The following is a 26,359-nucleotide window of genomic DNA, read 5'->3' as shown; positions in this document are numbered from 1 at the left end:
CTGATAAGGACATTGGCTCATAATTGTGCTCTTAATGAACAGATACAAAATTCCTCAATAATTGAAAAAAATCTAAGATCAGAGACTATGTAGTTGGTTTCACTCTAGGGATGCAAGGATGGTTCAACATCCAAGATTAATGTGATATAGCATATATAGAATTGGAGGGAGTCACATGATCTCAGATGCAGAAGATGCTTTTGAAAAGATTTGACATCACTTCATAGAAGTCCTAAAGAAGCTAGGTATAGACAGATTATACCTCAACATAATAGACTATCCGTCACAAATGGGAAACAAAGTATTTCCTGTGAATATGGAATGAATAGCATCTCCTTGCTTGTTCAGCACAGTACTCAAAGTTTTAGACAGTAACCTGGAAAGAAATAAAGGGATACAAACAGGAAAAGTCAAGTTATCCCTGCTTGTAGGTAGGATTCTATACTTGGACTCCAGAGGACTCCACCCAAGACTTCAAATTCAGAAGAGTAGCAAAAATTTAGGGATAAGTAACCAGGTGGCAAGAGGTCAGTACAGTAGAAGTTATCAAGCACTGGAGGAAGAAACTCAAGACACCACTAGGAGACAAGGCCTCCTGTCATGATTTGAGAGAAGCTTATTTCAATGTCTGTTGACAACTGTGGCCTAGAGACTGAATGGGATCTAGAGATCTAACATTCTACACTGAAAAGAAAAAAATACCCAAATTCATGGGGAAGGCTAGAAGTTTCCCCCAAAATAATCCAAAGCAACCCTGAGCAGAAGAATACTAAAGGCATTGATACCCAATTTCAGACTGTACTACAGAGCCATAGCAACAAGACAGTATGGTATTGGCACAGAACTAGTCATGTAGACAAGTGGAGTATGTAAAGCACCTTAATAAACCCACACTTCTGAAGCCATCAACCCTCCACAAAGGTACCAAGACACGCCTCAGAATGGCCTCTTCTAGTGACATTAAAGCCAAATACAAAGATTGACGCTAGAATCTTTCCCAAACTAAACCCAAGGTGGATCAGAGATCTTGATGTAAGACTTGAGATTTTCAAACTACAGGAACACACCAAGAAAGGCACAGCCAGCGATTTCTCAAACAGGATGAAAGAATCAAAGATGGAGTGAGGAGCTTCTGCACAGCCAGAGAGCGAGGAGAAAAGTCTTTGCAGGATAGAAAAGTCTTTGCTAGCTAGTCATCCCACAGAGGGTTCACATCTAGAATATGCAAACAAGCAGTCCAGTCAGTAAGTAGGCAAGCGATCTGAATGGACTTCAGAAGTAGTTCGAGTGTCTAATGTGGAAAAGAATGCTCAGCTTTGACGAGGAAAATGCAAGTCAAAGTTACATTGAGATTCCATCTTATGCCAGTCAATATGGCTGTTGTCAAGAGAATGCTTGATGGGGAATAGGGGACCCTTATATACCAGTGGAGGGAATGTTAGCTAGCACAGCCTCTGGAAGACAGCTAGTTCTTCAAGCCGAGAGTAAATGTCTCTTATCCAGCTATTCTGTGTCTGGGTATGTTCTTAAAGTAAATAAAGTTAGCATACAGGAGAGAGAGCTGTATACCCATGTTTACCACGTCACTATTCACAATAGGTACATTGTAGAATTGGCCTAGGTGCTCATTGATGGATAAGAAAATGCATGTGTGCATACATAAAATGGGATAGCCGTAAGAAGTGTCATTTGCAGGAAAGTGACTAGAACTAGGTCATGATGCTGAGCGAGAGAGGAGAACACCTGGTACTTGTCTTTGGCTTATGTGGAAGAAACTGACCCAGTGTAGGAGGGGGGCCGATGGGGAAGGAGACCAGGAGGTAAGGAGAGGCAGGAGTAGGTGTGATTGGCACATGATATGCACGTCTATGGGGATGTCAGTGGACAGATAGCCAGGGGCTGGACACAACTCGGTGATGGCGCACTTGCCCAAAACGTGTGCGGTCCTGGTTCCCATTCCCGGCACTGGGGGAAAAGGCTCAGTTTTGAGAGAGGATGTGCAAAACTTCAGTACCAGAGAAGGGCAGCTATGGCAAGGCTAGCCTGGGGAATGGGGTTGAAGGTGGCCACTGGGGAGGCCCAGCTCACAGTCTTCTCACCGTTGGGCCCAAGTGCCTACTTGGATTAGTGCCCAGCACACCTGGAGGAGAAGTTACAAGCAAGTGTTCAGTTTCTCCTTCCGCAGCAGCTTGGGGCTGGGAAATTACTTCTCCCCTGCAGCCTTTCTACACCCACAGCTGTGACTCTGCAGTCAGTGCCTCGCCAACAGGTGGGAAATGAGTGTGTTTCCTGCAGGTGGCTGTGGAAAGGTCCCATGAGTGTGCTCACCCCCCTGCACCTAGGCACCCACCCACTGGGAGTAAACAGCCTCAGGGCTGACACAGGAGGCCTCTGGCCATCTGCCCGGTGAGGGTGTTCCATGAGGATACAGAGAGGGATGCAGAGCCCCTCATGTGCCATGGCAGGCAGTGCCAGGGTCCTGCATTTTGCAGAGGGAGAGGGACAATCTGACTGTAGCTGTCCTTTTGTCCCAAGGTGAGCTGGGACAGTGGCACACCCATGCTGTGGCTGCCTTCACCTGTCTAGGATTGATGGTTGGCCTTGTTCTACTCCTGCATGGTCTGGGCTTTGCAGGCTGGGTGTACAGGGTCAGTCTGTCCTGACCTTCCTGTGTGTCCAGTAATACTGCCCAAGGCTTCAGCAGCAACAGAAGTCACTTGGAGCAGTGACCCAGCCCATTTCTTGTGTTCTCAGACAGCATGTCTCTCCCTTTCCAGGGCTCCCTGAGGTCTCTTTCTCCTCTGCTGGCAAAAGGTTGAATCCTGGTGACCAGGAAGCTCATCTCAGCTCGCAGGACACTCCGTTCTTGATCCCTATGGCATGTACGACAATGTAATGCATTGATCTGGCTCTCCAGGGTACTGACTGGGGGGACAGAAGGGGCAGGCCCCAGGAACTGCAGAGACCCCCCCACCAATCCTTGAAGTCCAGAGCTGGCTTGTCCCTACCCTCTGTCAGTTCAGAGGTTGGCCACCTGAGGCCCTATGAAGGGTGAATAATGGAGGGGAAGAGTGGATGGGGAAATGGTGACAGCTCAGAAGGTAACAACTTGTTCCCCACCCAGAAAAGAAAAAACAAAAAACCACACCCAAGCAGGATGAATTCGCTCTCGACCATAAATTTCACATTGTTCACAGGAAACTTGGCTCCATAGAGAACCACACTGCTGTGAACACACCAAGAACTGTCCCAAGAAGTCCAACCATGATGTCAAGGATGCTGACCGAGTTCTCCCCTGTAAGGGCGAGTGCCAAGACTTGTCTCCATGGCAGTTTTTATAATGAAAGACACCAAGGTCCTAAAGCATAATCCCAAGTAAAAGATCCCATGAAGCCACTGGCAAAACTTAGACAGTCTACGTTCATGTTAAAGACGTGCTCAGGACAGAACAGAATCCTGTCCTCGTCTCCATTTAAGGTTCTTACCCCCCTGCTGTCCAGAGTTGGTTGGGCTGGACGTTAGAGCAGGATTAGAAGTAGCTGGTCTCAGGCAGGGAATCAGAGTGAACTTTAGTGGAGCTAGCAGAGGGGGACAATAACAAGTTTCCCGTCTAGGGACAGATATGGGTTATTGGGGGGGGACACGGTTGACCACTCATGGAACTACGGATTGCACCTATGACCAATCCCATTTGGAATTGGTCATCTGGGTACTGGAGTGTGATTTCTTCAGATCTACACCAATAGGCACAGAGCCGTCATGATGTCCCCATCTGCTCTTTCTTTCCATGCCCTTCACGGGGCCTCAGGAGGTCGACCTCGTGAGCTGCCTCCATCCATCTTCTTGCCCCCCACCATTTGTTCAGCGGGAATCAAGACTTATGACAGGAAAGTCTGAGACCTTATTCCCCCAGTTCTTTTTATAGCCTTCAGTTTTGGCAGGGACAGAGGACATTCTTCTGTCCTTGCAGTTATAGCTCTTGCTGGAGTCAGCCTAGGGGTGGCATTGCTCCCTGGGGTACCAGCCCTCGAGTCTGCCACTCTGCAAGTCCCTCAGGCACTGCTTGTGTACCTGCACATGGTCCATTCATTACGCTGTCATCAGTTAACCCCTGAACAAGGCAGGCACTTCTCAGGACCCTGGACTGGTACTTTCACTCAGGTCAGGCGTATAGCTCATGGGACCCCTAAAAAAAGGGGATGTGGGCCTCTTGCTCAAGAGATAACATTGAGACACCAAGACAAGCACAGGTCCCTTTGTAACTACAGAGGTTTCATGTCCTCGATGTGGCCTTGCACTGGAGGTGAGGGTCCCCCTACCAGCCCAAGGCCAGACAGTGCAGCAACATGTGCAGGGTGGCCCCAGGCTCTACCAAGACCTTGGTAGGACCCACCAGGTGTAGTTGGGATTCCTTACCCAAGACTACCAGAGCTTATGAATTGGCCTGAGAGCCAAGATCTCCCCAGTAATCGGCTCACCTCACTCAAGGTGGTTTGCAGGGAAAAAAAAAAAAAGCCATATGCTCCTTCTACAGTAGAAGGATTTCTCAGATTCACTGCCAGAGGCGACCTTGGTGGTAATGGCCAACACCATCCAGTTACAAGCTTTCTCTGCTTGCTCTAGGCCATGCTGAGCACTCGGTAGGCATTCCAGGTTTATCCTAGCTGGAAAGGGTGGCTCCATTATACCTGGCAGGAAAACCAAGGAGTGAGGGGTAGTGATGCACATGGTTTTGTACAGGCTGAAGTACAGCCTCTACACAGCAACCCAGAATAAAAAGCCTTGCATAGCAGCTCTTTCAGTTTGAAAGCAGCATTTTATACACCACATACCAAGTCCTTATAGCCGAGAATTGTGTTGTAGCAATTTTAAACACCTCCTGGGTCTGCAGGGAGGGGTCCCAGCTAAAAGGTCTGCAGGCCACCCTGTGTTTGCAACATGGCGTGGTCTCTCCACTCAGCTCCCAACCAGCAACTTTACAGCAGAGCTTCAGCCTGCCCAGCAGTCTGGTGTACCTCCCACTCAGTTTCCTTCTGTTCAGGCCCACTTCAAGACCCGAGCCTCTCGCGGCCTCCTCCAGCATTTCCCCCGACATGTTAATCTCTCAACAGGTCAAATCCTGTCTTAGGATCCAGATCAAGATGATCCTGGAGAACAAGACTCAGAGACCAAGCATCTATCCAAGGCCACAGAGCAAGAGGGTAGTTGAAGCCAGGTTCAGAATCTGGAGCCTGTGGTTCTCATTGCTGTAGTCAGAGTAGTTCTAACGTAACCTCAAACCACGATATGATGTCCAGGCAAGAATTCAGTGCTATGCCCGACTAGACCTAGTCCTCTAGGTCCTGGGAAGCTTAAGTTCTAGAATGATGGACGTGGTCGATCATGCAGAGTGGTAACGAGGGCTCTCATGTCAGCATCTCCACTCCAGGTGCACAGGTGTGTCGAGACTTTTGTCTGATGAGGCCTGTGCTGCTCAGGAGTCTGTTGAGTAGCCTTTGTCAGTGTGCTATCGTCTCACGACCCGCGAGTTCTGTAGAAGATGCCTGGCCCAGTCTTCACACTCTTCAGGGGCACAGAAGCAACCGAGTTTTAATCCATTTGCAAGTCTGGAACTGGTATAGGCTTTTGGTGTTCTCATGTGGACTTTGTCACGAGTTTAATTTACTGACTTTTCCCTTGGTGTCCAGGACAGTTGGGCAGTTCAACCTTCAAGCATTTCCTGGTACATAATTGGGGAGCACTAACGTAACAGGGGTTCATGGGCAACGGTCTCTTGCTCTTCCCTAATCCTTTGTGAATGGGAAGCCCGCTTTTAGGTTCTAGTTAACTCTGACTTCCTGCAATGAGCCCATCCATGTTTCCCAGACAGGGCACGCCTCTGAATGAGGACCCCAAGCTGAGCATGCATTCGTGCCTGTTATCCAACTGTCCCCCTTTCCCTCCTCAAAGCTCTTTGTGCTCAGACTCCAAAATGGGAGGAAACCTTATACCAAATTTTTCCTGAAAAGCCAGTTTTGAATAGAACTTTCTCCCTGCTTCAGTCTCCCAGATTTTACAACCCAGCATCAAGCAGCATAGCCCCATCACCCTGGGAAAGGTTGGCAGAGCCAGCCAAGAGCAGCAGCCAGCCCTGGGCAGCTGGCATTCAGCTAGGAGAGGGGACTCGACTGCTTTGGGCTGTGCTTGTGGTCAGGACTCTAGGGACATCCCAGCAGCAGCTGAGATCCTTCATATCAGGGGTTTCTCTTCCTCACTGCCCCTGTGGTTGGCCTTGCCAGCCTAGAGACATTTGTTAGAAGGAAAAGGTCTCTGGTTTTGGCACAGGGGTGAGAGGATCTGTCAGTCCAATCTGGAGTCCAGTACACACCAAGGATCTGTCCCTTGCCCTCCTTCGTGCCATCCCGTTATCGGAGGCCTGTGTACAAGGAACTCCACGGACTTCGTGGAGGAGGCTGAACCCCTTTCCCTAGGTGATGGGTTCTGCCCACCGGGGGGCTACATGGGTCATTTCAGCTCCCAGGAGGACATCTTCCCTGGACACTCTTGTTCTTGGCTTGTGCGGGAGAGGGGGACAATGTCACCTAGGAATCAGGCAGCATTGATGAAGACCCTGGACTCAGCACCCCGCTGGCCTAGGATCGAGTGGCGATTCCGCCATCGTAGGCTTCCAGGGAGGCGGAGGCTCGAGCTCATCTCCTCCACTGTAAAATGGAGGTGCTGACACCGACCTGGGTCTCGGATTAGAGGAGACCTGCTCGGTACTCAACATGCAGTTGTGGTCGTCTTCACCACGGGAGTAGGCTGCATGGGTCTAGTGAGACCCGTCAGAATGGTCTTGTGCCCAAGCCATCTCAGGTTTACAAAGCTCATTAGTCACTGTAGACTATGCTCTTAATTCCTCATGAACTTCAGAATCAAGTTTTAACTATTGAAAATCTCTGGGTCCATTTGTGAGCTAGACACCCTGGCAGCCCGTCTTGCTTGGCTTCTTTTTATCATTACTTTAAATACCAGTTTGAATCTGAGGCCTACAAGCACTTCTAATTCATCTCTGCAGAAGCTTCCTGAAGTACCCAAACATCTTTGCAGTTCCTAGACTCGTGCAGGTGTGGCCAACGGCACCAGCTTGGAGAACATCCTCCCGTGACCTTCTCCACGATTGCAAAGCAGGAGAAACACCCCTAAACTTAACATTTGGAAACTCCAAGCTCAGCAGCAGTTTTCTAGGGACAGTTGGTCACTAGAATCCATTTAATATCTACCACTTTGTGCTCAGGCTGAGATTTCAAAAAAATGGTGTGAAGATATAGAATCCAAACAGTAGCCTAGAGATACAAGGCCAGTCTTGTTATGTAGGATTTTGGGAGAATGACTGCCTTTTGAATATATGTCACCATCTATAAGGAAGACCCTAGCCCAGGTCAGCCTCAGAAGGACTACTCTGAGGAGCTAGAACAGTCTAGAGACCTGCAGGTAGGTATCAGCAAGTCCCTCACACTGGGCAAATGAAGAGGGTTGGGAGACCTTGATCTACCCAACAGGATAGAAGTTGTATCTTAAGATTTAAGATAGAGAACAGATGTGAGGCTGTAGGACCATCAAGACAAAGCAATTCCGATAATGCGGTTTCCATTTTGATAAGACTAAGGAATGCTCGGGTTTTACAGGGGGCTCCTGGGAACTGGGCCCAAGGAACCCAGCCTCCCCTACCTCCACTGTTTCAGGAGAGGCTCAGCAGGACTCGGATTTGAGTCGGGCTGTGCTCAGACCATCAACCTGGTGGGCTCAAAGTAAGGGTGTCCATTACTGGAGGCCTCCCTGGCCATCACTGGCATGCCTGGTCACTGACTGGCGGAGCCCATGTTAGTAGAGCTGGTTCCAAGTGGAGGTCAAACCCTTAAAGTGGGCCAAGTTAGGGCTTGGGAGTAGGGGCCGACACCCCATCCCCAGATCCATCACGGCTCCAGCAGCCCGTGTGCAACACATTCCTGCGTGAGCTGCTGTTGATTTCCAGCAACTTCTTCGAACAACTAGGTGCTGGTCACTCTGAGATGTTCTGTCCACACCCCATTTCTCTGGGCTCACAGCCTTTCTGTCCAGTCTCTACTGTGGCCACAAGGGCCTGCTTCCAGTTATCTTCTGGAATGCTCCCTTCTCCACGAGGAGACTCAACCCCACCTGTTTACTCCTAGTTCAGAGTCCACCTCCAGAGTTATCTGGTCTCTCAAGTCAGAGCCCACACGCCCAGACCCCGAGTACACTCATCCCTCATGGGACTATCACCCATCAGGTAGGGCGGGCACAGCGATGCTACCATGATAGGTCATCTTACAGGAGCCAGGGTTCAGGTTCTAACCAGTTGTTACTGGTCAAGTGTCCTAGGACGGTCACTGCAGAGCAGTAGCTGAGGGTCTCTACACAGCTGTGTGGTTCTGGATAGGTGGGGGAAAGACGACCAAGGCTTCGGATACTGCCAGACTCCAAGTCTGGGACCAGTATGCACTCTCATCAACTAGGGACTATGGATTGACATCTATTTCCTCCCAGGGCCCCGAGGAAGATAGGTGACTGAGACAAGTGTCATAAGGCAAAGCAGCACATGATGGGTTAACTCAAGCCTTTGCTATGCCATTCAGCCCTGGATGGCTTGTCCCTCAAGATCAGTGACTACTCAAGTTAGCTTATCAGAGCCAGCAATCTCATCCCCCAGAGACTTGGCTAGGGTAGTAGGCCAGGAAGTAGAATATAGAGCAAGAGTGTTGCTCCAGGCCGAGCTTGAGCTCACCTCAATCCCCAGCCTCCAATTCATCATTCCAGCAGTTCCAATGCAAAGGCCCTCCTGTTTGAGCTGCTGTAGGTTCCCGAGACCTTCCATTAAGCCACTCCCACTGGGAGCAGCTGAGCCCATGACCTGCTCCCCAGGGCGGCTTTTTAACCACATCTCTCCATTCACCATAGGTGAGGCCCAAGACCATTGAAAGGGACATGCCTGCAGAGGTCTGAGAACTGACAAGCTCAATTCTGACTCGAGCAGGTCGAGCTCATGGCAGCGGAAGGAAGAGGTCTGAGGACTAGAGGGAGAAAGGGAGCCATGTCCTTGGAAGGACCTCAGGAGGGGTCCATCTGAGCCCTGGGGCTTAGTGTTCCCAGTTAAAATCCACAAATCCCTCGTGACCACAGTGAGGACGTTCTGTATCAGAGAAGACCCTTCAGTGTCCCAGCACAGGTCCGTCCACCCCATTCCCCTTCACAGCCATGACCCTGGTATGTCACACTGGGCGCCAACTCCAGCCTCACGTTGTAGGTTGCCTTAGTCAGCCTTTTCATCATGGCAACCGAAACCCAAGGCAAGAACTTAGGATTTAGGGTGACTTGTGGCTTCAGAGGCCTCAGCCCATGCTTAGAGGAGTCCCTTGCTTGGAGCCTCAGGTGAGGCAGAACATGGCGGCAGGTGTGGAGGAGGAGAGGTCCTCACTGCAGAACAGAGGCCAGTCAGGGACAGTATAAAGACACACCTTCAAAGGCCCACTTCCTCCAGCCACATGGCCTGCCTACAGTTACCTCCCGGACAGTAATCCTCAAGTTATTCATTGGTTCAGTGGATTAGCCTACCAATTAGGTTACAGCTCTCATGGTCACTTGACCTCTGAACATTGATTTCCCCACCCATGAGGTTTTTTGGGGGACAACACCTCATATCCAGAAACCAATACAGATCCTTATCAACTTCCTTTGTCTTTAGATATAGGAGACCAAGTCCTGATGTTCTCTTTTAGGTTCTTAATGACACCTAAGAAATGCTATCAGATGCTGTCTCCGGAGCTGGAGTTACCCCTAGTTGTGTTTAGTAGCTAGTTAGCCAGTGACAACAGCCAGGCATCACACTGGTATGTGCCCCTAACTTGGCCCTCACTCGGCCCTAGACTGGGGGACCCCTCTGGTTCATGGCATCCCGAGTCTTCCAATAAGCCCGTCTCCATTTCGTCTTTAGAGTTTAGCCCTCTGTCTTTCAAGAAACAGGCACCTGCCCTTTTGTTAGCATGACTTCCAGTAATGCCAATGTTTGGCCTTTTTTTTTTTTTAACTCCCCGTTGACAGAGAGAGTAGAGTCAATTTAGCTCAGAAAGCTAGTGTCCCCATGAAGATGGCATTGGAAGCTCAAGGGACTTCCGGTTCTTCCGAGAGGCTGAGGCTTTGAGCCTTGGGTTGGTATCCCTGGGATTACCCCGAGAAACCCAGATGATCATTCCCCTTATATTTCACGACAGGATCTCCCCGGTTCTGGGCCAAGCTCCGAGGTCTACTTTCCCAAAGGCCCCATTGGGTCAAGCAGAGTAGGAGACTTGAATCGGCAATGGCGTTCGAGCTGTGTCAACCATGACAAAAATCCAGAAACAGACCACAGCATCCGTGGGTGCCCACAGCCACCACATGGTCAACACTGCTCTTGAAATCCTTCTCTAGAGCCTTCTGTGTTCAAGGCTATGTTCACAGGCATCTGCTCACAGCTAGTGACCCTCGGGGGGCAGGGAGAGGTGACGGGAGGCAACGGGAGGCAACGGTCAGTTGTGTTCACCTCCGTACACCCCTTTTACTCCTTTAAGTCCAGGGAGACCCGCTCTGACCAACATGGCCACGCCACCAGGATACTTTTCCCTTGAGCCTTTGTTGGCTCTCCAGCAAGACGGACAGGTTGGCTCCACGGGGCACTGCTCAGAATCCTGCTCTACCTGGACACAGCCTTATGGGAAGGGCAGCCCGTGGACAGTTTCTTAGTCATTAGCACACTCCCCCTTTCAGTAAGGGCTTGGGATAGTTAACACCAAGAGAAGGGTCAGAACAGTGGCAGAGGTCCTCAACTGTCAAGCAGCTTGGCCCTCAGAAGGGTCAGGCAGCCACAAGAACTAGGAAGTTTGATTCAGTACAACTAGAGCTCGACTTCTCTTTTTAGCGATGCCGTTTTTTCCCGGTTCCAGATTCAGCTCTAGGACGTCAGGTTTTGCCAGGTCCATTTTCTCATTTTTGTGATTATTGACCCATTTAAAGGGTTCTGCCCATTTGGCAGCATATTCCTCAACTCAAGCCTTGGGAGGGCCACGTGTTCCCATGGGCAGGGTTGTACATCCTGGCCTGGTGGAGGTGGTGCACCAAGGTGGAACCTCACAGCAAGTACTTGAGGGCAAGACATTGCTGGTGACCTTATCACAAGCACTTGAACCAAGGGGTTCCAGACTGGATTCCCTTCTGCCTCTGGGCACCAAGTATTGAAGGGGGCGATGCCCAGACTCTGTAGCTATCTCGTTTCTGCTTTATGTTGCATTCACCCTTTGGATTTGGTTATTCAAGTGCCTGGCGAGGTACGAGGCCAACAGCACCAGTAAAGGTTCGGTCCATCAGTGGCTTAGGTCTGCAAGCATGAGCTCCCAGCCTAACCCTGCAGGCTCACCTTCAGACACCACTCCCCCAAGCTGCCTTCAAGCCTAGAAACGGAAGAGGTTAGAAGGCAGAGGTCAGTGATAAGCTTTATGTTGTCCTAGCAAGGTTCTAGAATGCCGAGGTAGTGTTTTAGCCAACCATCTCAACTCCCAGAAACACCTGAACCAAAGGAAGATTTCTGCAGATGAAACCATTCAAGCATAGCTGGATGATGTGGGTGGCGGAGCATGAACTAATAGAGTCACGTCCCCAGGGAGACATTTATTCAGGCACGAGAACCAACTCGCTCTGTTCAATATTTGGTCAGCAATTTGGATAGAGACACAGGTCTCATCAATAATGGTGCAGTTACTCAGACACAATACGACAGTTGTTTCACTCCAGTCTGCTAATCTTTTACTCCCCTACAACCAAGATTAAATTAAGGTTCGATCAAAACACAAGTCTAAGAAGATCTCAGCAGAAGACACTTAAAATTTCAACTCGCAAAGGGATACCATTAGTGTCAGGAAGGCCGATGCAAACACTGACTGCCTAGACAGTCAGGGCCTCAAAACAATAAGCCAAAGAAGAATAAGCATGCTAGGCCAGGGGACCCTTCATCTGCCCTCTACCAGAATCCCGCCACTGTTGGATCAGGACGCTTCCTCAGTCTGTGCAGTCACCAGCTCTTCATCCAGACCAGTAGGCATTGGAAGCCTGTTGTCCGCAGGAGCAGCACAACTTTGAAACCTGAGTTGGGGGTCCCCTTCCCCTTCTTTCCTCCCTAGCAGCTTTGTGAACTTTGTAGAGCAGGCATTACTACCTCCCGCCTCCTGGTGTCAAGACATAGCAGCCTGTTGTCCGTACTTGGTGCCAGGGGTGCATTGAGCCAGGACTTCAGACTACAATCGGGTGCCCAGCAGTGGAGGCCACCAACTTGCAGCTCCCCAGAATGTCCTTTCCACCCTGTGTCCAGGCTGCAGTCAGGGGTCAGGGCTTAAGTCATGCATTTGCACCTGACCGAGAACAGTTTCTAAGGAGCATGTGATCCTAGAACGGAAGGAAACCATGTTCAGTTTAAGGTACCACGGCCACTCTTGGTCATTAGGGTCACCACTCTCACATGGAGACTGTATACAAGGCCACCAAGTCTACCCGAGACCAGAGACTGTGCCTTGTTAGTGGTTAGGTGGTCACATGTTGCCAAGATCAAGTATTTGTCTAGCGTCATAAGACTCAGGTGGCATGGTGGCAGGGTGTGCTTTCCAAGTCATTGTAGCCTTTTTAAGGCAGGAAACACAAAAGATAGAGACACTTTGATTTCTTACCAAAAGGGGCAGTAGGACTCCAGCGTAGGTCAACAGTCATGATTTAGGACTACAGGGTCAGAGTTCTGATGAGGTATGAGACTGGAGGTCGTGTATGCCCTTAACCTATTCAGAGAATGCTCCCATTTGACAGAGTCAGGAATGGCCAGGAAAGTGGTTCAAGGTCATGTAGAGGGAAGACGAATATCCAGGCTCAATTCCTAGCAAACATTAGTAGCATCATCTCATTGCTATGGAGACGAGCATGTGGTACTGGGACCGGTGCTCCAGGGCTAGAGAGACCAGCACTACCAAGTGCTAAGCATCTGTCTTTGCCAGTGACGTGTAATCCCCGGGGGAAGCTGTTCCCAGCCCAAGCAGGGGTCCGAGGTGAAGTCTGATTAGATTGACATCTTGTTTTCTGGTTTTCACCAGCTCTCTGGAGGCTTCCCATCCCCAGCCCCTGTCCCGTTATCAGCTTTGGGTGGGTGGGTTGATAGGGAGCTTTATCAAAGCCCTTAATAAGTGGCAGCAAGCTTTAAACATTCCCACTGATGCCATTTGATTAGCCGGCTGGGAAAATGCCTGAAGGTGGTCCTGGCTCATCACCGAGTGACAGGCAAGGGTGCTACAGAGAGCTGTAGAAAAGCGAGCAGAGATACCCCCCCACCAGTCCCCAAGTAGAGTTATATAAAGCACCTGGCAACAGGTCTCTGCAGCATCTCATGTGCCATCTACCCGGGTGGCTGTGGGCATCGGGTCTGATAGACACATACAGCAGTGATGCACTGGTAATGCAGATAAGTTAATCGCCTTTGAGCGCAAGCAGGGATAAAGCCCTTGTGCAAATCCTGTCCCACATTCCAGAGCCACAGTTTTAACACTCTGGCTGTAACCATCCGAGTAGCTTCCCTGTTAGTAGGTTGCTGTTTCTAAGTGCACATCTGTTAAGGGCTAGCGTGCAGAGAGGATGCCCGGGAAGAATGAGGATTAGCTGCTCATTGGGCATGAGCCCAGGACGCTAAGGCCTGGGCCTTAAAGGCTCAAAGGAGGATTCAGTAAGGCCAGCCACTGAAGTTCAAGTTCAAGCAGTCACCACAAGTTCAAGCATGTTCAAGGTAAAAGTGCATCAATACCAAGATTCTGGTTTCTTTGCCTCCTTGGCAAGTCCAACTTATACAGACATCTTGCAAGGAACACTGCTTAGAGACATTTATGCCCGATTTAGAACTTAATTCAAGGACATTGACAGGACAAAGACTGTATCAAGATAATTTATACTTGCCCATAAGGCATGATTGGGTTCAAGGGCTCCTGGTGCCCTGGTTTCAAATCCCCTGGACAATTTCCTGGTTATGTTCCATCTTTGGCTCCAATAACTATGGTACTACCCAGTAGAGCATGTGTTTCCTTTTCAGAAAACTCTTTGGCAACACTAATATGGAACCTTCTTGAAGCCAGCACAAGTCCCTTCTGGAGATCCATGCCGTAGAGGTGCCAGTTCCTGAGGGTATGTGTACAACAGGGTTTAAGGGCCAAAAGTCCGAGCAAAAGCAGACTGACCTTGGTTTGGTAGTAGGTGAGTTAAGGGCCACTTCACCCTAGTCAGCTGAGCTATGGCTGGTCGGCTTAGTTTCCTTTATTAGGAAAGCCACCCAACTATGTTGTCTACAAGACAACAAGTCACAGGTGTGACATAACATTCTGACAGTGATCCAGAAGGAGCAGGGATAGCTATGTTTAGGACAGACAAGTCTAATTGCAAAGAAAAGCTTGTCCGTAGTGAATAATGGAACGATGGGGACAGTCCTCCTTAACCCTTCACCTCTCTGTGTCCCCTAGTGAAAGCATCGAGGGGCCAGGCAGAAGCTGAAGGAAGAGACACATTGTTTGAAACATGGACACCCTTCTATTAGCTGTTGGCAGGCCCACAAGAGAGCCCACGAGGACAGTCGAGTGGAACAGTCAACTTCATCTCGTGAAGACTTGCAGTTCGTTCTGCATAGTGCACATTATTATCAAGTTCACCTGGGACAATTGCCAAGGTAGACCACATCTTGGTCTATAGGATGGCCAGGCCCAGAGAAGGCAGCAGATGCCTTCTTGATGGCATTCATATGGGACATGAACCTTGCTACCCCTAACACAAGCATAGTCCCAGGATGTGTGTCTGCACAAAGCATCTATTAGGACTTTAGGTATGGTGCTCCCCAAATTGGGGCACAAATCAGGGTTCTCAAGATGAATGGCCACATCTAGTCATGGCCCTTGAGGAACACAGCCAGGTACATTGCCTGGTGCAAGGAAGGACCCCTGCTCCTGGGCTTGCACTGTTTAGACACTTACAGGGATGACAGTGTTAAGTATCTTCCCAACCAGTCCTGAGGAGATACTAGGTACAAGTCCCCTACCTACTCACAACCCCTTGAGCTGAAACTGCCTGGATCCCACAGGCAAACCAAGCCATGTCTTAAACCACATGACCTCACCCTCCAGACTCAGCCAGCCATGGCCCAATCCGCTTGTCAACAGACCTGAGACCCTGGCACAGAGGAAGGTGCTGAACCAAGTTCAATGTGTGTGAATAAAACACAAGGCATCTCAAGGATAGAGGTTGAAAGCTCATTTTCCCTTAGAACAAGCTCAAGGGATTCAAGCCCTCTGGATTCCAGGAAGCCAGGCCTGTGTCAAGCTACTTCACTGGCGTCCAGTTTCCCCGGGACACTGGACACAATTCCTTCTACTTGCAATTCCATGCTTAGGTCCGTCCATAATGGAGCCCATTAGCACACTTCTGTCATGTGCCACTCCCCTTAACTACAAGGGTCTGCCATGTTGGGAACATGGAGGACACAGCCAGCTTCCACCCCGTCAATCAGGCTGCAGAGTAAAGCAGGATGCACATGGAGATTAAAATATGTCAAGAGACTGTTCACATGATTGGTTGCAAATTGCATTTTTGCAGCAATTTGGAATCTCAATGGGAAGAGTCAAGCACCTTGACATTGAGATTCCTCAACCTGGCATGACTAGGAGATGTGAGTGGCACTTCACTCGGGTTCCTTGACTCTGCCTGGGTTTCCACCTCTGCGATAGGCATGCAGGTGGACCCTATGCTTCACTGGGAGATTCAGAGATCATTTATATTATATCATGCTAAAGTCACTCAAGGCCTTCTCATGTGCCACTTAGGAGTGCCACCATTTCAGTTCAGTTCCTTTAGAGGATGCGCCTCTCCCAGGATGCAGCCCGTGTTTTGATAAGTTCTTCAGCTACATTGGTTTGACTGTGTGGAAGAGTGAACATGCCCTCATGCATCCACCCCTAGAATGTGAAGGTCTTCAATCCACTTCAATCTAAAGCAGATCTGTTTGATGTCAGCAGCGGATAGTCAGGGGACCTGGGCCAAGTTGGCAGATGGGGAAGCATACAGCAAGTTCAGGCCAACTCTGACACTTGAGATCATCTCAGTCTAGACCCCAAGAAAACACATTAGGTTAGCATTAGCCCTCCCACGAGTCCATTCTAGGGCCAGGCACGTTCATATAATCGCCTTCCTACCAGCTTGCCATTGCACAGGTGAGGCTAGGTCTAGGGTCATGGAGTTACAGTGAAGACCAGTCTGACCCCAGAATGGTGACCACAGTGGGTTACTATGGGAGTCCTCCAAACAGAGGACTTTTGTGCCTTTGCCTTTCTGTAGCATGATTCCAGAGTTCCCTCCTGAGGGAGGCCAGCGGCATGGACAGAGTTCTCACATCCAAGTTTAAATCCCAGACACTCAGAACCTGTGCTTTGGGAACCCACTTCCACCACAGAACTCATGGTGGAAAGAGGCTTTAAGAATGCAGTCAATGTGGAAATGTGGCAGCAGGAAGTCCCTTCTGAGGGCACATGAGGTAGCCAAGAAGCCGACATGCACTTTCCTAACTCTCAGCATCTCAGGGAATGTAACAAAGCCTGGTGTCCAACTCCAGGTCAATTTCAGCTCTGCCCACAAGACTGGCTTTGCTGTGAGGTGCTTTGAATACTGGTCACTTCAACAAGAAGTAAGGGCACAAGTCAAGATCTTTATTCATCATTTGAGCAAAAAGGAATTGATCCCCTGTGAATTCAAGTGTTTAGCCAACCTGTACCCAAGAGATTGGGTAAGCTTTGAGACATGTCACTGACACATTGCGAGTCATATTCAGTGCATAGGTGTATCTCGTCTTCCCTTCCATGTTTAGTCTCCCAAGCTAATGGGGACCTTGCGGTGGACTGTGTATAACACAAGGACTTGTAGGTCACAGAGCACATCCGACTAGATGGATTGTCCCGTTGTCCATAAAAACTGAAGTTTTAGGCAGCCATAGTGGGTGGCCTCTGTAGGCCCTCAGCTTCTAGAGGAGCTGTCGAGATCAAGTCCCAGAGGCACACTGGGACAATTCTCACTTGCATAAGTGAGTACTTCCTGGGCAGTGCTAGTGGCTGCAGGCTCACCCATAAGGGAATTTGGGGATGGGGTCTAGGGAGCACATTCAAGCCAGCATTGGGTTTAATGTTTTTTGATTTTGACATTCTCTGCATTGGAAGAGCTGACCATTGGGTGTATAGGCAGGTCCACAGGTACAGGACTCTGCCTACATGGCCAGCGCTAGAAGCCAAGGAGTGTCCGCTGGCTTCTGCCCGTGTTCACACCTGGCCTGAAGCAACAGTCTGGGCCCTGCACGTGAGGTTTATGGAAACTCGAGTTTCCTAGTACCTGTTGGACAGTCCTGGCTGCAGTCCTCCCACTGTCTCAGGTATTTGAGCCATGCTTCAAGTAGTTGTGTGTTTACTGTCCAGCCCCCTCCTGGTTTGCTCTCAGCCCTTACCTGCCTGCGCCTGGGCTTGGGTTTAAGGTCCCAACAACAGAGCTTGATGAAAGACACAACTTACTGCCGCCCTCCCTCCCCTAGATTTGTCCGATCACCTGGAGGCCAGAAGGACAGGCTGGGAGTGGGACAGCAGTCATTCCAGATTTGACGTTTCAAGGACAAGCAGGTGACTAGACGTTTTTGCTCAAGGTTTAAGACTGGGGGCATGTAGAAGTGCTCCACCTGCCATCATGGTGGGCTATGAAGTCTCCAGGTTTAGAGGACTCCCTTCAGAGCCTCATTCAACTTTTGTAAGCTCTCAGCGAGTGGCTCCCCTTACAAGGGCACCACCTATTTCCCAGCAAACATCTTTATTTTCCTTTAGGTAGCTTTTTATTGGGTACAAAGCTATAACAAGAATTTGTAGCCCAAGTCACAAGTGCTCTTAGAGAACAACCTTCAGCACTTGCAAATGGAGTCCAGACCTCAGGAAGAGTTGGGGGCATCAGTTTACTTCCTTTACAAGCCCAAACTGATGGTATTTCATGGAAAGATCCTCAGGCTTCCAAAGTAAAATCTCAGGCCAACTTAAGACTCAGACATGGAAATGATTCTCAGGTCTTCAAATCTAGCTAGCACCTACTCAGTACTTGTCAATGGCTCATGCAGGATTTAGCAGATTGAGTGGTTTAAGTCCCTAGTCCCTGCAGAACCCTGTCTAGTTACAGGCAGCCACATGTACAAGATCGTTAGGCAACAGAATAACCTGAATCTTCAAGTTAGACGGTCAGCCCAGAGTCACCACGATAGGAGCCTCAAATTCTCACTTGCATCTACCCAGTGTCCTCCCCCCCACTCGTCCTTTGCTTCAACAAGCCTTAGAGTGTGAGCAGCACTTGCATTAGTACCTTTGACTATTGGAAGGCGGGGCTACAGGAGAGGTTTATGGTAACCCGAGATGGACCCAATGCCCTCTAACACAAGTTGTCACTCAGGTGACAATGGTGACGTTTAAGCAGTGTTGAGGCACGATTGTTCACCCCTTTAAGTTTATACCAGTAACTTAGAAGTCAACCTCTTGCTAGTGTACTTCTCCCCCCCCCCCAAGACTCACAGCCCTGTGGACAGTGCCACCCACTCCAGCTCAGAGTCCCTCTATTCCAACCTCTAAGGAAAGAGAAGGCTCAGGAACATTTGCAGATGCCCATTTGCTGGCCTGTATCCCAGATGGGGAGGTTGAGAAATGCCTCTCCAGGAGCACCAAGACCTTGGTCAGAAGGAAGAGGCTATCTTTGTTCTGGGGATGGCCAGAGACGCCACCTAAGGAGGTTCTGTACTGCCACCTTGGAGAACCAGGGCAAGGATGTAGGTCTTCCAGGTGCAGAGACTGTCACGCACAGTATACCTTAGTGAGGTGGAGAACTTGGGTGTACCTGGTGCTCGAGGGAAGCCCACATTGGGGCTCATGTGTTCATTTCCTCTTCTTTCCTCAAAGGAAGCAACTGTCCACAATGGGTGTCAGGGCATCCAGAGACTCTAGTCCCTGGGAGAAGGCTAGCCAAAGACAGTCACATGTACACAATTGTTAGACTGGTAACTGACACTAGCCTAGCTGTTCAGTTGATGGGGAGAGATCAGTTCCCCCTAGAGAGAAATTCCAAGCCCAAGTCACCCAGTGTTCACTTGGGTGGATCATGTCCACCTCCATTCTTTAGGATGGTAGAGGGTCAACCCAAGCCACACATGACCCTCAAGGTATGCTTTTAGGAGCCACCATGTCAGTCCACTAAGCAGGGCCATTGTGTTTTATTAGCAAAAATAAGATGGCAATAACCTTACGATTTTCCAAGTTCCTTAGTTCAAATGCTCCAGGGCTATCTCCCCCTCTCTCCTGGGGGTAAGATGGAGGTGAGCTTTTTGGTTAGGAAACTGTTCCATTTCCTCTTCAGCTGATTTTAGGAGAAGAGACTCCGACTCACCCAGAGTCCAAGATGGGTTGATGGGTCAGGGAAGGCCCCCATTTATTGGCCCATCTGTTGTGCAGGCCATCTGTCCCCATTAACTCGCGAGGGTTTATGGTTTTTAATCTCTTCCACATACGTGGTATATTCCACTCCACGGTTTTTGTAGCCCACATACTTTCATGTTCTGTTTTCCCGAGTTATGACCCAGGACATGTACATACTGCAGTACTCCCTCTTGCTCCCCCTAACAAGCAAACAAGCTTTTCCCTCCAAACACCAAGTGGTGCCAGGATCCAAATCCAGCATCAACCCAATGACGGTTGCTGGAGCCAAGTGAAATCTGACCCGAGGTCTGCACACCTACCCCTAGAAGTGATCTCAGGGAAACCAAGGTCCACCAGGCATATTTCAGAAGGAAGCCAGCAGGATGGCTCTTCAACCCCAAAGCTATCTCATCTGAAGTACCAACTGGGAGCCTTTTTTGGGTCTGATTGGCAGTTCTTGGGGAGATGCTACAGCCAGACCCATCTTCCCCAGATGTCTATTTCACTACCTTGAGTTTCTAGCTAGTGTTTTTAAGATTCATTTTTAAGAATCAAGGTTTATTCTTTAGGAGCATCTAGTGAACTTCTGAGGGGAAGCATACGTTAAGGTTTGACAGTGGGATGTCTTGCAGATCAAGGGCTTCCGTGTCTACCCAAGACTGCAGGTCAGAACCTGAGCCCATGACTCCCGAGTTCTGCCCTCTCCATACGCCAGCTTCAGTTTCCTTCATAGGTCATGCCACCACCCAATGTTTCAGTTGGGTCTTGAAAACTTTCTGCAAGCAAGGGCATTCTCTGCCACATCTTCAGGACCTAGGAATCTGGTGCACAGGCATTTGCTGTTGAATGGTTTACTCAGGTGTTTCCAGGCATCAAGAAGTTTGAGATGCATTTGTGTTTTCCAGAACTTAAGACTTCAAGATGTGAAGTCTTAGGAAGTTGGGGGGAGGTGGTTAGATGCCAGCCATGATTTGATCGTTTTCCACTCCAGTCTTTGTAGTCCCAGATCGAGATGCAAACCAGGGCCCAAGCACATCTGAAACATTGTGGTTGATGTAGGTGCCCGAGCAGCAGTATCTAAAGGACCGGTCACTACCCTTGGCAGCACCTTGCAAGTCAATGCCCTTCGATGTCTCAGAAATGTCTACATCCACTCAAAGTCACTACCCATTGTGATATGGCAGCCAGAGAACAGTACCCCCCAAGGGCTGAATGACCTAAGTAAGCTGAATGACCTCAGATAAGGTTGAGGGCGAGGAGGAAGACTCCACAGAACTAAAGCCATTCACCCTCAAGGTGAAGAGGATGACCCAACTCAGATGCTCACCTGGCAGCCGACCACTGGCAGAGGCTCATTCCTTTTCCTGTCACTTAACATCTTGGAACCTTATAAGAGCCATTGGGAACAAGGCCCAGACCTGAGCATGAATCCGACATTCAGACCAGGTCTTAGGAGAACTTAGTTGTAATAAGGACCCAGGAAGGTATTGACCTCAGGTCAAGTGGTACCACTTATAACCTCCCAAAACATTGATGCGAATGCCTAGGGCAACTTTCCCCTCTAACCTCTTATCCACCCCGAACTTCAGGGCATGCACTTCAGCCAAGACCCTTTTTACCCCTGGCACTGGTGTGCAGTTCTCAGGGAGGGAGCTTGCACCCGAGTTTGCCAAGCAGAGCTATTGTTCTAGCAAGTGCCACATGGGTAATTGAGGACTGAAGCTTACTACAAACCATCCTCAGAGGACCCGAAGTTGCTACTTATGTTGGACTGTGTTGAGATATTGAGCCCTCTGCTAGAGCTCATGGAGCACTATGATGGATCAGTAATGTCTGCCACAGATTCTAGGACTGCCCCCAGGCCCTACACCTTGAAGGTCAGAGAGTGGGCACTGCCCAAATATCAGACACTGATCCCAGGAAGGGAAGTTTGGGGCAGGAAGGAGAGCTTCCCAGGAAGGGAAGCAAAGTCATCAGCTGATGAGTTACCATTGCATGCTTTATGGTACAAAGTGTCATTTTCACATCCATCATGGAATCATTAGGCTAAAAATGTTTCTTCAACCAACTTTCACCTTGGTGCTTGGCCTTACTGGAGGGAGGGAGGGTGGGAGGGAGGGATGGATACAGTCTAGCCCAAGTCACCCATCTGACCCATAGGGGGCAGCACCCACCAGATGTAGGGCTTTCCCTATAAGGGACTGAAGGGACTCCTCACTCAAACTCCATTGTCCACTTACTCACAAAGCCACATCCACAGGGGGACAAGCTCTGAGCATGGAATCCGCTGGTGCCTGCAGCACGAGCTGCGGCATACTGGAATTAGAGCCTGAAGCATGGCTTCTGCACCTGCCCTGAAAAATGCTGAGACCTAGAGCAAAGACAGTCAGTCCCCTAGGCAGTGGGAACACGCACCCATCTCATGGCATATCTAAGCCCCCGCAGGCTGCAGCAATAGAAAAGCAGGATTCATCCCTTCCTGATTAGTCCAAGGGATCAAGACTCAAGTCCCCAGAGATCCACCTTCTCCTATGTGCCTGGTATTACAGGACCATGGGTACAGTTGGAGAGAAGACCCATCCTCAGGCAGGGGATCCCAGCTGCCTCTGTAGTAGGCAGGAAGAGGCTCCCCGCTGTGTGCGCATGCCCCACTTGGCTTGGGCTAGCACCTGTGCCTGGGATCAATACACGGTCAAGGAAAAAAATGCCCAGGGTTGGCCTGACCTCATCTCAAGATCCCTCTCCATCTACATGTTACAGGAAGGCAGATCCAAGGCCCAACGAGGCCTAATATTGCCATTGGTGGCTTGAAGGTCGTGGCAAGGCCAGGCAGATGTTCTCAGGCCTTTAGGGGCTGGTGAGCCCCAAACGACAGCCAGGGTTGTATTCCAGTCATTCATTGCAAGGACCAGACTGCTTAGGAGTGGCATCACCCCTAGATCTTTGAGGCAGCCACTAACACCTCGATTTTATCTTTGGGAGACCAGGTCTCAGCCGTTGTGCACTTAGGTTGCACAACCAGCCCAGAGTCACTTACAGAGGAAAGAGGCTCATTCCTCTTGAGGTTCCAAGACATTAAGTGACAGAGGATGAGAGCCATTGAGAACAAGGCTCCAGACCCAGCATGAATCCAACAATACGGCCCACAGAGTGGAACTCGGTCTTCAGTTGCTAGTGTGTGGTGCAGCAAGAGGAGCCCAGGGCGTGGGTCATGTATGCTGCCTCTTTCTTCCCAGCACTTGATATAAGTGACCCCAAGCTTGCCTGTAGCTATTTGAATCCCTTTGTGGTAAAACCTTAGGGATAATGCAGATCAGGGAAGCTGGGCTTCCATTCTGCTGGAATGGAAACAGAGGCTTAGAGCACACCCAGGCTTTTAGCTCAGGGGTGAGTCGGATTAACTCGTCCAGGCCCCTGGAGAAAGGGATTAGGTACTCGATACCTCAGTTGACCAATACTCGACCACAACTCTGTCTTCATTCACCCAGGTCTGGGCGACTTGGACTGCACAAACCTTCTTGGTACCAGTGTTTAGGTCTGGCATCTCTCTGGTTTGAGAGAAGCTCACCCTCTCATCAGTTCCTGCCATTCAGTGGCTTAATGGACTTAAACTTGTCCCCTTAGAGAACCTGTCCAGTAGGTGGAAACCCAGTGTGAAGGTCCACATTTGTGTGCCCATGGAACCAGAAGGTGTGAGCTAGTTCAAAGGGCATCCAGATATGGAAGATTCAGAGGGAGGGAGGGAGGGTTCCATAGGGTATGGACCACACTGGACACCACCTGGCATCTCTTCCATGGGGCAAGAGCTGCCTGGAGACCTAGCTAAGGCCTCTAGGTCTCTGGTTCCCCAGAATGCTAGGGTTCTCTTGCCATCTGTATGCCAATTCTAGCTGACCCCAAGGACTGCATGTGGGTGAGTGTAAGATTTTAACTCCAAACCTAACACAGCAGAGGCACTTGCAGCTGTGGTCTACCCCAAGAGACTCCTTCCACTCTGTAGTGGAGTAGCTGAGGCTTCTTGCCTCTCCTGGAGGCTTGGCACCTCGAGCTTCTCCCTTCTACTCTAGGGGAAACAAGGATCTCCGGCTTGATCACTTTGCTGACATCACTGTTCCTGCCGAGCTTAGTGCTGAGAAAGCCCAGCCAGCCCACCTGTGTTCATTCACCTGGAAACAAGTCAACACATGATCTTGAAGCCCATCGCCATCCAGGAAGTGCAGTTGTCCCACTCCATGGAGGTGCTGATCACCCCTGCAGGACCAGGGCATCTGCCTGCCTCCCTGCTCCAGGCTTTGCTCCATCTGCCCCCAGGCCCTCTATCTAGAGAGCGTTCAGTCTGTCACTTCTTGGGATTTAGTACAGCAAGTCTTTGGCTAAGAGGGACGTGGTTGTGGAGACCTTCCTAGGTCTCCTATGGGTTCCCAAGTCCTGGTAGACAATATACCACTTATTCTCGGGCTAGACGTTGGTCAAAGGGAGGTCTGGCTACTGAGGCTGGGATTTCTCAGCAACTGATGCATGGTAAATGCCAAGTTCTAGAAGACATGAGCAGGGGCTACACCTCGTGAGAGCCTGCAGCAATGCTAAAAATCAAGGCTGGAATAAAGGGCAGAGTCTAAGGCTGGATCAGTCTCAACAGATCCCACAGGCTGCCTCTACCAAGGCCCAGGTGCCTGTGCCTTCATGTACTTAAGCCAGTGCTTTCTAAGATGGCCAGACAGCTGTTCATCCTCCTTCCCTTCCTCCCCAATCAATGCTTCTCAGAATGAGGAGAATGCATTATTTATTGCTAATGGAATTAGAGTTACTCAAGGCACCGATCAATCAATGCAGATGCTTTCTCAGGAAAGTGGGAAGGGAGGAGCTATATATTCGAGGCTAACACCCATGAGCCAGAATCTGGGCGGCAGTCCCAGCCCAGACACCAAGAGGCTGCCTTCCTAGGTGGGCCTCAGTTTCCCCTCTTCATACAAAAAGGGATCAGGCCAGGTGGCTCAAGGACTTTCAGATCTGAGAGACTGGTAGGGAGTTTTCAGGAACTGTTCCAAGGACAACTAGGAGTTGCTAGGACAGTTGAAACTAGTTAGTTTAACTAGCTCAGGCGCCCCCAGAAGTTGTTTGGGAAAAACTGTTGCTTTTATATGAATGACTCACTCACCCAGAGGCGACTAAATCTGCTCCCTATAATCAGCACAGCTTTAGACTTTTCTGCCCTGGGTCAGTACTGATCTAATTCAGTAGAAATAATTCATGCTTCGCCCCTTCTCTACTCGGGATTTCGATTATAAATCTCACCTATTTGGGTCTGGTGTCGAGAACCACAGCCGAGTCGGAATGCCCCTGGCATTTTTCCAGAATTAATGGTTGCGAGGTGAGCCATTAAGATGATGCTGGATTGCTTTGTTAACATAAATTTGACACATAATTGGGCTGTTAGCCATCCCTTGAGGGAGTACTTTCCATTCATATCTGTGATCAGGACCTTCATGATTCAATGCTGGGACAGTAATGCAATACATGGACTATCCTCAGGATGAATTTGAATTGAAAAAAAAAACAATCTTTAATATCTATAGCTAAAAACATACCAGGTTTTTGGCAAAGCATACAATTGGGGAATCCCCGATTGATCAGGTTCCATAATAACCATCTCATTAATGGCTCTTAAATTTTGCAATAATCTCCATTTACCAGATTTCTTTTTGATGACAAAAAAGGGAGTATTATGGGGAGATATGGAAGGTTGTATATGTCCCTCTGCTAATTGTTTGAACAGGTCATGGGCTGCTTATATCTTTTCTTTAGTCAGGGGCCACTGAGGAACCCATACTGGTCTTTCTGATTTCCAAGTAATTTTTATTGTCTCAGTGACCCCTCCTGAAATTCAACCCATGTCTATCTATTTCTTGATCTATTTGTATTGGTGCCACTGTACTTTGTCCCTTTTCTCCTAATCCTTTTCCTTTCCTAAAACCTTGCCTAGCCATAATAGTGGGCATATTTGAATTGTTGTTATTTGTTAATGTCAAACCTAATTGATCTAGAACATCTCGCCCCCATGAATTTACAGAAAGATGATCCAATACATATGGCTGTATAGTTCCTTCACATCCTTCAGAATCCTTCCAATCTAATACCATTGCACTTCTATGGGGATTAGTCACCACTCCTAGTCCCCAAAGCATTTGACTGGCTTGTTGTAATGGCCAATGTTTCAGCCATTCTTGAAGAGAGATGATGCTAAGGTCTGCACCTTGTCCAGTAGCCCATTAAATTCATATCCTTGAATATTTAGTTTTAGCATTGGGCGAGAATCTAAATTTAAAGAAAGCAAAGCCCAATCTACACCTGTGGAGCCTAATCCCCTGGAACCTCTTTCTATAGTGTGGCTGAAAATTTATCATGCAGGCTGGGTATTATTAATAACTACTATTCTATCTCCTGGTGAAATTACTGATATATCTCTTGGAGAACTAGCTATATTTTTATTTCACCTTCATAATTGGGATCAATTACCCCAGGACTTATCAGAAGTCCTTTTAGAGTAGAGGAACTGTGTCCCAATAATAAGCCCACTGTTCCTTGGGGAAGAGGTCCTTTTACTCCTGTGGGAATGCTTTGAACTCCCATCTCTGGAGTTAGTACTGCTCTGGCAGAGGTGCAGATGTCCAATCCTGTGCTTTCTCTGGTTTGTCTAGTGAGGAATCTAATTGATAATGTGTCCTGGCACTACCCTGATGGGGTTGCTGGGTTCCTCCAATGCTCTGTGTATTTGTGGTTTTGGGCCC

This window comes from Ictidomys tridecemlineatus, chromosome 2, assembly GCF_052094955.1.
Source record: "Ictidomys tridecemlineatus isolate mIctTri1 chromosome 2, mIctTri1.hap1, whole genome shotgun sequence".
In the NCBI taxonomy this organism is placed as follows: Eukaryota; Metazoa; Chordata; class Mammalia; order Rodentia; family Sciuridae; genus Ictidomys; species Ictidomys tridecemlineatus.
Note: the sequence above shows the minus strand (reverse complement) of the source record.